Source organism: Leiobunum rupestre, chromosome 2, assembly GCF_980474605.1.
Source record: "Leiobunum rupestre chromosome 2, qqLeiRupe1.1.hap1, whole genome shotgun sequence".
NCBI classification, from domain to species: domain Eukaryota; kingdom Metazoa; phylum Arthropoda; class Arachnida; order Opiliones; family Sclerosomatidae; genus Leiobunum; species Leiobunum rupestre.
The window spans coordinates 50,508,306-50,520,654 of record NC_143385.1 but is presented as its reverse complement, the minus strand read 5'-3'; the positions used below and the strand labels follow the sequence as shown (position 1 = coordinate 50,520,654).

Below are 12,349 nucleotides of genomic sequence, written 5' to 3'. Positions count from 1 at the left end.
GTGACGCAGAATTTAGTTCCTAACAGGATAAGAACTGCCCCAAAGCGCCCTGGTAGCGCAACAAGCGGAAACCCGCGGAAAAAGTAACAATTATTCTTTTACTAAGCTTTTAAAGAAAGCTTTTAGCGTCGAGGTTCAACGACGTTAAGGAAGTGAAAAGTCATTGCCACGTTTTTTACGAGTAGAAAAAATAGACGTTTTATAAATCACAGAAGTCTTTTTCGTTAGATCTGATAGCTTTAAGTACGTTTTATTTAAAAAGAATGATATAATTTTAAAAAAAAGTTACGAGTAATTGTAAAATTTGATTTTAAATCTGTTTCTCCTTTTTGTATATATTTCTGTAATTCTGAATAGGCTTTTTTTACAATCAATTTATTTTGTTTTGTAAAAATAATTTAATAAACAATAAAAGCCTTTTACTAAAGATTACCGTGGGGAGGAGCAATATCATGAGCCTTTAAGCTATTTTTGAATACTCTACCTTGTGGTAGAGTTCGCTTTGAATCTAAAAATAAACACCCACCTTCGCAAAACACCTGTGTGAAAACCTTTAAAGTTTCAATGTTTCGACGTTTAAATTTCACGAATGACTATAACGCCGCTAGCTACGGCGGGGTTTTATTCAAATGGCATCAAAAAATTTCGAACGATTAAATGATAATTTTGGTCATGGTCAGCAGTTAAGCGAAGGAAAAAAAAGAAAATTGCAGACGATTCCTTTAACAATTACATGTTGAGTTAATAACAAAATTCCTTTTTTTAACACCTTCTTACAAGAACGGTAATTTGTGCGTTTCTCATGATAAAGTAATGTAATTCAAATCTTCGCTTTATTACTTTTAATTCATACAAATAAAATATAGTGTAACATGGTTTGATACAATAATCATTTTATTTATAGTAGCCACGATATATTATGCTCTAGCTTCTCCTCAATCGCTTTAATCTTTCGCCTTTTACTAAAGATTACCGTGGGGAGGAGCAATATCATGAGCCTTTAAGCTATTTTTGAATACTCTACCTTGTGGTAGAGTTCGCTTTGAATCTAAAAATAAACACCCACCTTCGCAAAACACCTGTGTGAAAACCTTTAAAGTTTCAATGTTTCGACGTTTAAATTTCACGAATGACTATAACGCCGCTAGCTACGGCGGGGTTTTATTCAAATGGCATCAAAAAATTTCGAACGATTAAATGATAATTTTGGTCATGGTCAGCAGTTAAGCGAAGGAAAAAAAAGAAAATTGCAGACGATTCCTTTAACAATTACATGTTGAGTTAATAACAAAATTCCTTTTTTTAACACCTTCTTACAAGAACGGTAATTTGTGCGTTTCTCATGATAAAGTAATGTAATTCAAATCTTCGCTTTATTACTTTTAATTCATACAAATAAAATATAGTGTAACATGGTTTGATACAATAATCATTTTATTTATAGTAGCCACGATATATTATGCTCTAGCTTCTCCTCAATCGCTTTAATCTTTCGCCTTTTACTAAATTTTTAACTGGTAGTTTTTTAATTTTTTTCGCAGTCGGTTTTTTAACGTAGTCATGGCGCCTTCGGGCCGTCTTAAGCGCCCTCTGTCGCTGAAAGTGGATGTCGGTGGTGATAGCCTGAAGTTCCTGGACGTTGCCAAAGCCTTCTATGACCAGTTCGGACCTGCTTCTATCAGATGTTGCCAGCCAAAGGGTCGTGGACTCTTCCACATCACCTGCTCTTCAAGCGACCATTTTGCAGAGATCTTTGGAACCGGGTCCATCCAGATTGGCCAAGGCTCGTTCGCAGTTTCACCAGTGGACTCCGACGAGCTGTTGATCACTGTCATCGGCGCTCCCTACGAACTGGATCACGCAGTAGTGAGCAGTAGTCTTCGCCCCTACGGTGACGTCCTTTCTTGGGAGTTTGAGATGGAAAAAGAGTTTCCGCAACTTACCAACGGAAATCGTTTGCTGAAAATTAAAGTCCGATCGCCAATCCCCAACGTCATCATGGCAGGGAGCTACAGGGTTAATATTCAGTACCGGGGCATCAAACGCCAATGCTATAAATGTGGAGGAACTGACCATCTTGCTCGAGAATGCGCCAATGAAGATCGCCGGTGGGTGCAGAAGGCGGCCGATCGGGCTTTGGAAGAGTATGAAAAATGTCAGAAATTAACAGCGAACTCAGAGGATACTCCATCAGACGCTTCCCCCAAAGGGGCAACGTTGGGAGAAGAGAACCGCCATGCGCAAGACCAAAGAATTCACGATCAACAATCACAGGTTATAAAGATAAATGCTAAACCAGAATCTGCCGTCTCTTCGGAAGAAGTTCCCAAGGAAATTGTTTCGCAAAAAGAAGGTGCCAATGGTATACGTAATGAGCAGTCCAAAGAAGTTAAAGAGAATAGTTTGCCAGTTTCCTCTCAGTCCTCCCCGACGTCTCCAGCTTCTCCAAGTCCCGACGGAACTCCACCAACCCCGCCACCCATTCAAGAGACAGATGAGCCAGTTTCGCAAGATCGTTCATCCAGCAAAACCGTTAAAGCTTCTACAGTTCCCGTTTCGCCAGAAAAGAAAGGTCCTATCACGGCTGTATCAGTGTGGAAAGCACAACAGAGAAAAAACAGTTCCACAATCACGCCCATTTTTGCTCCAGGGAGAGTCAGGACAGCGCCAAAGCGTCCCAGTACTTCCTCTTCGGGGGGAAACCCACGGAAAAAATAACCCGCATTTTGTTAAAAGTCCTGATTTTCCAATAATCTGACTTATTGTTGAAAAATAAGGAAACCTTTTAGTTTACTTGAATGGTGTGGTTTTGTGAATCTTTTTTTGATTTTATTGATTTTAAAAGATAACATTGTATAAGTATTATTTTTTACGACTTGAATTATGGTTTTATATTTCGTCTTTATTTTAAAAGAACCTAGCTTAAATATTTTGGAAAAAACGTTTAATTTAATGTAAATATAATAATGTGAATTTTGAATAGGCTTTTTTTACAATCAAAATTTATTTTGTTTTGTAAATAATTTAATTTAATAAACAATAAAAGCCTTTTACTAAAGATTACCGTGGGGAGGAGCAATATCATGAGCCTTTAAGCTATTTTTGAATACTCTACCTTGTGGTAGAGTTCGCTTTGAATCTAAAAATAAACACCCACCTTCGCAAAACACCTGTGTGAAAACCTTTAAAGTTTCAATGTTTCGACGTTTAAATTTCACGAATGACTATAACGCCGCTAGCTACGGCGGGGTTTTATTCAAATGGCATCAAAAAATTTCGAACGATTAAATGATAATTTTGGTCATGGTCAGCAGTTAAGCGAAGGAAAAAAAAGAAAATTGCAGACGATTCCTTTAACAATTACATGTTGAGTTAATAACAAAATTCCTTTTTTTAACACCTTCTTACAAGAACGGTAATTTGTGCGTTTCTCATGATAAAGTAATGTAATTCAAATCTTCGCTTTATTACTTTTAATTCATACAAATAAAATATAGTGTAACATGGTTTGATACAATAATCATTTTATTTATAGTAGCCACGATATATTATGCTCTAGCTTCTCCTCAATCGCTTTAATCTTTCGCCTTTTACTAATTTTTTACTGGTAGTTTTTTTATTTTAAACGTAGTCCGGTTTTTGTACGTGGTCATGGCGCCTTCGGGCCGTCTTAAGCGCCCTCTGTCGCTGAAAATTGATGTCGGAGGAGATAATCTGAAGTTTCTGGATGTCGCAAGGGCTTTTTTCGACCAATTTGGACCTGCGTCAATCAGGTGTTGTCAGCCGAAAGGTAGAGGCGTGTTCCACGTAACCTGTTCATCGAAAGAAGAATATGATAAAATTTTTAGTTCCGGTTCCATCACGATCGGCCAAGGTTCCTTCCAAGTCTCCCCAGTTGATTCAGATGAGATGTTGATCACCGTTATCGGTGCCCCTTATGAACTAGACCAAGCCGTTGTCAGCGGAGGACTGAGACCTTATGGCGATGTCCTCTCGTGGGACTACGAAGTGGACAAGGACTTCCCGCAACTCACGAATGGAAATCGAATCGTTAAACTGAAGATGAGAGCGCCTGTCCCGAACGTCATACTTGCCGGGAGTTTCAGGGTAAATATCCAGTACCGAGGCGTCAAGCGTCAGTGTTACAGATGCGGATCTAGTGATCATCTTGCTCGAGCATGTACCACGGAAGACCGTCGTTGGGTCCAGAAAGCAGCCGAAGTGGCTTTGGAAGCGTATGAGAGTTCCCAGACTTTAAAATCGACCGCAGATGGCACTCCAGTAGAGGAATCTCCCGAAGTTACCTCTGCTAAAGACAAAAAAGCCGAAGAAAAGTCTATGGTCAGCAACGAAATAGAAGAAGTTAAATACGATAGTTCACCAGTTTCCTCTCAGTCCTCCCCGTCGTCTCCAACGTCTCCAAGTGTTACCGGAACTCCACAACTCCCGCCTCCCATTCATTGCACAGATGAGCCAGTATCACCAGACCGTTCATATAGCGACACTGTTAAAATTTCACCGGATCCCGTTCCTACAGAAAAAAAAGTTCCCATCACGGCGGTTTCAGTGTGGAAAGCCCAACAAAGGAAAAACAATTCAACGATCACGCCCACCTTTGCTCCAGGAAGGGTTAGAACAGCGCCGAAGCGCCCAAGCACTTCTTCTGCGGGGGGAAACCCACGGAAGAAGTAACAATTCAATTGAACTGTCGTCAAAAGTGGTGCAACCTTGATTTTAGATAGGTTTTTAATTGAATATTATTGTTGCGTGAGATTTTATTGATTTTAAATGATATCAGTGTACTAATATTATTTTTAATTTTTAGATTATGTGTACTATAACGTTTATATTTAAATTTTCGTTTTTTATTTTTAATTGAAGCTGGCTGAAAAAATGAAAAAGAAACGCTGTAAAATTTATTGTAGATAATTTGATTAGGCTTTTTTTTACAACCAAAATTTATTTTGTTTTGTAAAAATAATTTAATTAATAAACAATAAAAGCCTTTTACTAAAGATTACCGTGGGGAGGAGCAATATCATGAGCCTTTAAGCTATTTTTGAATACTCTACCTTGTGGTAGAGTTCGCTTTGAATCTAAAAATAAACACCCACCTTCGCAAAACACCTGTGTGAAAACCTTTAAAGTTTCAATGTTTCGACGTTTAAATTTCACGAATGACTATAACGCCGCTAGCTACGGCGGGGTTTTATTCAAATGGCATCAAAAAATTTCGAACGATTAAATGATAATTTTGGTCATGGTCAGCAGTTAAGCGAAGGAAAAAAAAGAAAATTGCAGACGATTCCTTTAACAATTACATGTTGAGTTAATAACAAAATTCCTTTTTTTAACACCTTCTTACAAGAACGGTAATTTGTGCGTTTCTCATGATAAAGTAATGTAATTCAAATCTTCGCTTTATTACTTTTAATTCATACAAATAAAATATAGTGTAACATGGTTTGATACAATAATCATTTTATTTATAGTAGCCACGATATATTATGCTCTAGCTTCTCCTCAATCGCTTTAATCTTTCGCCTTTTACTAAAGATTACCGTGGGGAGGAGCAATATCATGAGCCTTTAAGCTATTTTTGAATACTCTACCTTGTGGTAGAGTTCGCTTTGAATCTAAAAATAAACACCCACCTTCGCAAAACACCTGTGTGAAAACCTTTAAAGTTTCAATGTTTCGACGTTTAAATTTCACGAATGACTATAACGCCGCTAGCTACGGCGGGGTTTTATTCAAATGGCATCAAAAAATTTCGAACGATTAAATGATAATTTTGGTCATGGTCAGCAGTTAAGCGAAGGAAAAAAAAGAAAATTGCAGACGATTCCTTTAACAATTACATGTTGAGTTAATAACAAAATTCCTTTTTTTAACACCTTCTTACAAGAACGGTAATTTGTGCGTTTCTCATGATAAAGTAATGTAATTCAAATCTTCGCTTTATTACTTTTAATTCATACAAATAAAATATAGTGTAACATGGTTTGATACAATAATCATTTTATTTATAGTAGCCACGATATATTATGCTCTAGCTTCTCCTCAATCGCTTTAATCTTTCGCCTTTTACTAAAAATTGAGTTTGTTTTTTAATAGTTTTAAATAGTTTTTCGCGCAGTCGGGTGTTTTTGAATCATGGCGCCGTCCTCAGGGCGGTTGAAACGTCCGCTTTCTCTGAAATTAGATGTAGGAGGAGATAACCTGAAGTACCTAGATGTTGCCAGAGCTTTCTTTGATCAGTTTGGTCCGTCGTCAATTATCTGTTGCCAGCCCAAGGGTAGAGGCGTGTTTCACATAACCTGTTCAACGAAGGAAGAGTACGACAAGATTTTCGGATCCGGAGCTATCAATATTGGTCAAGGTTCGTTCCAAGTTTCACCTGTCGATTCTGATGAGCTGATGATTACCGTCGTCGGCGCCCCTTACGAATTGGATCCTGCTGTTGTCAGTGGTGGACTGCGACCATACGGCGATGTCCTGTCATGGGAGTACGAAGCTGATAAGGAATTCCCTCAACTTACGAATGGAAATAGACTAATCAAGATTAAAGTCAGATCACCAGTTCCGAATGTCATCCAAGCTGGTAGTTACCGAATTAATATACAGTATCGTGGAGTTAAGCGCCAATGTTATAAATGTGGAGACTGCGATCATCTTGCCCGGGATTGTACTTCCGAAGATAAACGATGGGTTCAGAAAGCCGCCGATCGTGCGTTGGAAGAATACGAAAGAACAAGGAAAACTAATGGATCAGAGTCAAGTACGGCCGACATGGCGTCTTCTGACACGCCTTCGTCTTCTAACGATGCTGCGGACATTAAAGAATCAGACAACATTCCTCCAGGAAAACCCGACGTTCTCATCTCCTTCACCGAAGAGACACCACGGACAGATGCTCAAACTGGCACTTCGAATATACAGGGAGACGTAGTTCCCAGCTCCGACAAGCCTAGCCCTTTGGTTACCTCACAGTCTAACACATTGTCATCAAGCCACTCGAATTTTCCGCCTTTGTGGGCCGACGACCCAGGCCTCCCACCCTTGAAGGAACCTACAGATCGCACATTTAGTGAGTCAGTGCAAAACACGAACTGTACTACAGCTAAGAAGGACCCTCCAGCTACACCTTCTGCAGCCCAAAAATCGGGGCAACCGAAGAAACCTTCCTTTAGTATAGCTCCAGAGAGAACTAGGACCACTCCAAAGCGCCCCGGCAACTTCTCTGGTGGTATTCCCCGTAAGAAGTAACCAACTTTTTATTGACTTTTAACTGTATTTTATTTTGTTTTTAAACTTAATAATTTTTATGAGTGTTTTAAAAATAGGGACTTTAAATGTAGAAGGTCTACGCAAATTTAAAAAGCAGAGAGATATAGCGGGTTTTTTTCGTTCAACCGAATTAGATATTTTTTGCATTCAGGAGAGTCACTTAATTAAGACCGATAATTTTGTTTATTTAAAAAAGCTCTTTGACGCGCAGGGTATTTATTTTAGTGTAGGAAGTAATTTCAGTCGCGGCACCACTATTTTTGTAAAAAATAGCTCCCGTTTACGTTTCTGCAGCTATCGATCGGACTCTGTCGGCCGAATAGTTAGCGTCGACATTGAGTTGAACAGTTCACGAATAAGAATTTTAACGGTTTACGCTCCCAACAAAATGGGAGAGAGAACTCGTTTCTTCAACACTTTGCACCAGTTCTTAGACGGCCCATTCTGTCACTTATTTGTTCTCGGCGACTTCAATTGTGTCGCTGACATGAACCTCGACAAAGAAGGCGGCAACGTATTAGTGGACGCGTCAGCCAGGGTACTTGAACTAAAGATGGATTCTCTCAAGTTGGTCGACATTTGGCGTCTGCGTAATCCAGCAGTCAAGGCGTTTACGTGGGAAGCGAAAAAAGTAAGGTGTCGGTTGGACAGGATCTACGTACCGTCCAATCTAGTTGCCGGCGTGCAAGACTGCTCTATCACACCATTGGGCAGTGCCGCGTCATATGTCTCCGACCATCGAGCCGTTTTTTTGGACGTTATGATACCCCAAGCCATCCCAAGAGGTAAGGGTGTCTGGCGGCTAAATAACTCTGTTTTCGAGGACACGGAATTTTTAGCGGAACTTAATCCCGAAGTAAGCCGTCTGGTGGAGGCGGTGCAGTCGTGCGAAGATTGGGAAACCTGCAAAGTCAAGCTCGCGGACCTGTTTCGAGCCAAAGGAAAAGCTCAGGCCGCGTCGAATAGAAAGGAAGCTCACTTTCTGCGTTGGTCCCTGTCCTTGTTGGAACGCCTTCCTACTCGAGACAGAGATAAGACAGTCATCGCTGAAATATCTCATATCAGAAGTAAATTGCACGCTCAGTATGAATCCAAATTACAGCTACAGCGAGGGAGAGAGCACGGACAGGAAATTGCGAGAGAAATGCATTTCAACTCCGACTTCTACTGCCGGCAAAAGATGGCTCGTCAAAAAGTTGCTTTGTCCGAGGTTGAAACCGACTCGGCGACTCTTTCTAGACAGGAAGACATTTTGGAAGAGGTTAGACGCTACTACCAGGAGCTGTATGAGGAAGGTGCAACGGATCAATCCTTTCAAGAGTCGTTATTCCAAGATTTGCCGAAGATACCAGACGACGCGAAGGACGCCCTTACGGCCAATATCACGGTTGCTGAATGCACGAAGGCAATGAAATCTTTCTCCCGACGAAAAGCTCCAGGCCCTGACGGCCTAACAGTTACCTTTTATCTCACCTACTGGCAAATTTTAAGACAAGTTCTGACTAATGTTTTTAACACGAGCTTAGCGAATGGCCATTTTACAGACTCCTTCCAGTTTGGGATGATTAGCCTTTTATGCAAGGACTGTGAAAAGAAGCGAGAGCTGAGCGCCTGGAGACCTCTATCTCTACTCAATGTCGACCGGAAATTGTTTGCGAAAATTCTAGAAAATCGATTGTCTGCCGTTATGGATAAAATAATTGGCCCATCGCAGACGGCAGGAGTTAAAGGTCGGTCACTTTATAGTAATCTTATTTACCTACGCAATCTTTTGTTACATACCTCAGAAAGGAAGGCTTCCGGTATTTTACTAGCCGTCGATCTAAACAAAGCATTTGACCGGGTGGACCAGGATTTTCTTTATGGCGCTATGGCAGGGTTTGGCATTCCGGAAGGTTTTATTCAAGCCATCCAATGCCTGTATAAAAACTCGTATAGCAGAGTCATCGTTAATGGACATTTATCAGAAAAAGTACGCGTTGAAAAGGGTGTTCGTCAGGGCTGCCCCTTGTCTCCGGCCCTCTTCACCATCGCCATAGAAGTTCTGCTGCACAGTGTCCGCCGAAACAGCAACATCCGGGGCATTGCTGGCCCAGGCGTCACCCATCAGGACAGTCACAAGTCTATCAGCCACGCAGATGACATAAATTTTCTACTGGAAGACAGCGACTCTCTGGTCCATACCATGGCTACGATCAATAAGTTCTGTTCAGCTTCGGGCAGTCGCATGAACTTAGAGAAAACCAAAGCCCTGGAACTTGGTCGTGCAGGTAAATACGAAATACCGAACTCATTGAAAATCCAATTTACAGACGAGCCCCTGAAAATACTTGGCATACTCTTTACGAGTTGCGGTCCTTCCATGGGAAACGAGGAGATTTTTCTCGAACGTTTTCGGAAGATTCTTCACTCCTGGAGCAAGGAAGATTTGTCTCTATTGGGAAAGGCGCAAGTACTTCGCCAGCTTGGAGTACCCGCTTTGTCATACGGCGTTCCTTTGGTCAACTTTTCGACGGAAGACATCCAAAAGATCACGGCTTTGATGTTCAAATTTATTTGGTCGAACAAACCTGAGTGGGTGGCTCGAAACACCCTGTATCTGCCAGCAAAGGAGGGAGGCTTGGGGGTACCAAACCTCAGTAATGAAATCGCAGCGCTGTCCTACACGAGGAATGTCCGGAGTCTGCTGGCGACCGACCACCCGGTCAACACATCAGTCCGCTATCTTCTGTCAAGTACCTTGTCCACCGTCTTTGGTCAATTTTGGGACAGACGTCTTCCACACGCCGGGGAAGTCCACCAGTCATATAAGGATTTCACCGCTCAAACGAGGGATTTCAAAATTAAAGACAGAAATTTCGAATGGAGTAAATCCACTAATAAAGAGGTCAGCGCTTTTTTACGAACAGATCCTGACATCAAAGCTAAGCGAGATCTTCCAAATATAAATTGGGAAGCGATATTCTGGGAAGCGGCTAACCGAGACATCGAACCGTCACGAAGAGATTTACTCTGGAAAACCGCGCATCGTATTCTGCCTGTCCGGTTCTTCCTACAGGCTCATGGGATGTATAATTCTTGGACGTGTCCCTTTTGCCGGGACCCTGAAACCGTAATTCACGCTCTCTTCGACTGCCTCTCCGTCAGACCAATTTGGCATCACCTTCGACGTTTCTTCCGCCTTCGTTTCATCACGGCGAGAGTCGCTGTTTATCAAGAAATTATCCCGGTAACCGGTCCCCTTCGCTACGTCTTCCGGATCTTGGTATCGGAACTTCGGTTCCAGGCGTGGGACGCGCGCAACTCTAAAGTATATTCTCGCCAAGACGTGTCAACCTTCGTAATGCTTGCCAAAGCCCGCTCTCGGATACTGCTAAGGGCCAGAGCCGACTTTCTCCATTTTCAGAAACCAGACTTTACCGATAAGTGGTGCCGCGCGGAATTACCATTAGTTCAGATCAAAGATAATAATGAATTAGTTCTTTTATTTTAACGTTTCTTTTAAATTTACAAAAATGTACTGTGTTGCTTTTAAAATTTTTTGAAAAATGTAAAATTTATTGTTATTTGTAAATATGTATAGGCTTTTACAATTCAACTATTTTTATTTTTGGATTGTATTAATTTAATTACAAACAATAAAAGCCTTTTACTAAAGATTACCGTGGGGAGGAGCAATATCATGAGCCTTTAAGCTATTTTTGAATACTCTACCTTGTGGTAGAGTTCGCTTTGAATCTAAAAATAAACACCCACCTTCGCAAAACACCTGTGTGAAAACCTTTAAAGTTTCAATGTTTCGACGTTTAAATTTCACGAATGACTATAACGCCGCTAGCTACGGCGGGGTTTTATTCAAATGGCATCAAAAAATTTCGAACGATTAAATGATAATTTTGGTCATGGTCAGCAGTTAAGCGAAGGAAAAAAAAGAAAATTGCAGACGATTCCTTTAACAATTACATGTTGAGTTAATAACAAAATTCCTTTTTTTAACACCTTCTTACAAGAACGGTAATTTGTGCGTTTCTCATGATAAAGTAATGTAATTCAAATCTTCGCTTTATTACTTTTAATTCATACAAATAAAATATAGTGTAACATGGTTTGATACAATAATCATTTTATTTATAGTAGCCACGATATATTATGCTCTAGCTTCTCCTCAATCGCTTTAATCTTTCGCCTTTTACTAAAGATTACCGTGGGGAGGAGCAATATCATGAGCCTTTAAGCTATTTTTGAATACTCTACCTTGTGGTAGAGTTCGCTTTGAATCTAAAAATAAACACCCACCTTCGCAAAACACCTGTGTGAAAACCTTTAAAGTTTCAATGTTTCGACGTTTAAATTTCACGAATGACTATAACGCCGCTAGCTACGGCGGGGTTTTATTCAAATGGCATCAAAAAATTTCGAACGATTAAATGATAATTTTGGTCATGGTCAGCAGTTAAGCGAAGGAAAAAAAAGAAAATTGCAGACGATTCCTTTAACAATTACATGTTGAGTTAATAACAAAATTCCTTTTTTTAACACCTTCTTACAAGAACGGTAATTTGTGCGTTTCTCATGATAAAGTAATGTAATTCAAATCTTCGCTTTATTACTTTTAATTCATACAAATAAAATATAGTGTAACATGGTTTGATACAATAATCATTTTATTTATAGTAGCCACGATATATTATGCTCTAGCTTCTCCTCAATCGCTTTAATCTTTCGCCTTTTACTAAAAAATTGAGTTTGGTTTTTAATAGTTTTTAATAGTTTATCGCGCAGTCGGGTGTTTTCGAATCATGGCGCCGTCCTCGGGGCGGTTGAAACGTCCGCTTTCTCTCAAGCTCGATGTTGGAGGAGACAATCTGAAATTTCTGGATGTCGCAAAGGCTTTCTTCGACCAATTTGGACCTGCGTCAATCAGGTGTTGTCAGCCGAAAGGTAGAGGCGTGTTCCACGTAACCTGTTCATCGAAAGAAGAATATGATAAAATTTTTAGTTCCGGTTCCATCACGATTGGCCAAGGTTCCTTCCAAGTCTCCCCAGTTGACTCAGATGA

General features: G+C 40.4%; 3 non-coding genes across 3 annotated transcripts; all 3 read left to right on the top strand.

Moving 5' to 3' along the window:
• The first annotated feature begins 919 nt into the window (after window positions 1-919).
• LOC149957996 (U5 spliceosomal RNA) lies at window positions 920-1,038 on the top strand. Its single transcript, XR_016479311.1, has one exon. It is a non-coding gene; the product is annotated as a U5 spliceosomal RNA (small nuclear RNA).
• Window positions 1,039-5,507: 4,469 nt separating this feature from the next.
• LOC149957995 (U5 spliceosomal RNA) lies at window positions 5,508-5,626 on the top strand. The gene has a single exon (XR_016479310.1). It is a non-coding gene; the product is annotated as a U5 spliceosomal RNA (small nuclear RNA).
• Window positions 5,627-11,439: 5,813 nt separating this feature from the next.
• Window positions 11,440-11,558, top strand: LOC149957994 (U5 spliceosomal RNA). Its single transcript, XR_016479309.1, has one exon. It is a non-coding gene; the product is annotated as a U5 spliceosomal RNA (small nuclear RNA).
• The last annotated feature ends 791 nt before the right edge of the window (window positions 11,559-12,349 follow it).